We start from the raw sequence: 1605 nt of genomic DNA, 5'->3' as shown, positions 1-1605 counted from the left end.
CTTGTGTGATTACATATCCCTCTTTTTCGTAATGGAGCATCTTACAGTGTTCTGTGCAATGCATCCTGGGAAGCATCACTGTAGGATATTTCACCTGTCATATTGCAAATGCTCCTTGGTTTTCTATAGTCTTGATATTTTAAAATTAAATCTTGCTTTAGGATCAAACAATGGATCTTCTGATGGCTAAAAAGATGTGAACTTACAAAAGGACAGTGTGCACAGCCTAAGTGTCATGTTTTTTGAAAATTGTTAAAACACACAATACTATATGTTAGTGGTATAATAAATGAGAGGAACTTAATGAGAATTCACACATGAACAACCTTTTACTTTCTTAATCATGACCTTAAAGAGGCAATGACTGTGCTGACTTGCTCCCCTCTAAGAATGTGTGGTATATACTCCATGGCTTTCCAGCACTTTCAGTTAGAAAATAGTGTCATTTAGGGTAATTAGGACTATATAAATAAATAAATATATAATATAATATATGTATGTATAAAAATATATATATTTAAAAATATGTTATTTTTTACAGTTGGTTCAGGCCAGTCTAAACTACAAATTCAATCTCACATCCAATTCAGTCTTCTTCCCTCTCTCGAGCAGCAGGTTTGAGTGGTGGCTTGGGGCCTTGTAATGGGGCACATGGAATGATATTCTTCCTTACTATCCCTTGTTTTTTCATTTTTCTTGTGAATCCTTCTTAATCTTGTAGGTTTAGAGGAAGGAGAAAGAAGACTAGAGAAAAAAGACAAAGGTCTTTTGCTTTATCCTTTAGACTGCTTGCATATTTCTTGTAACGATTGTATTTTCCTTTATGGGGATATAAATGCTGGCTTTGTGTCTGATGAATTCATTGGAGGCTGCACTGGACCACCATATGCCCTGAGGAAAGGCAATGCCCTTTCTATCTCCTATATCTACTCCCCGTGTCTCTGCTGCTGGTGGGAACCCCAAGGTCTCATAATGCTGCCCAGGGTACCTTCAAGATGGCTTATCTATCTTCCCACACAGCCTCTTGGTTCTCAAGAATTCATGTATCCTTGTTGGGCAATCTGTTTTTGCCTTGTCGTCACATGCTGTTCCAGCCAGACTCCTATCTTCAGAATTCTTCTGGTGAGAGACAGATCCAGTGTTTATGATTGTATATGTGAAATTTCAATCAACACATCAAACTCTCCTGAGGCTTCATTTATCCTTATTCACTATGGGGCTGCACTGGTTTAGAACTACAGTGTTTGCAGCTCAGCAAACATCTAGGCAAGGTGAATGATGCATGCCTCCTTTCACATAGGGATACCACTCTCTGGGAACTGCTTTGGACCCACTTTCAATCAACTTGTGAGGAGGGCACTCTCTTCCCTCCCCAAAGAGAGGAGGAAAAAAACTGCACATTTCACCTAAGAACAATCTCTTACCAATTATCTTTTATCACCTTTTGGAGTCCCTAATTTTCCCTTATTGAGGCTATTAGACAGGTGATAGGATTACTAATCATTGGGGCTAGTTCTTTTATTCCTGGCATGGATGAAATTAGCATTTTCTTGTAATACTTCAGTAAGTATTACCACCTATTGAATTAAGATGACAGGAAAAGAT

The sequence above is a fragment of the Manis javanica genome, chromosome 2 (genome assembly GCF_040802235.1).
Source record: "Manis javanica isolate MJ-LG chromosome 2, MJ_LKY, whole genome shotgun sequence".
Lineage (NCBI taxonomy): Eukaryota > Metazoa > Chordata > Mammalia > Pholidota > Manidae > Manis > Manis javanica.
Note: the sequence above shows the minus strand (reverse complement) of the source record.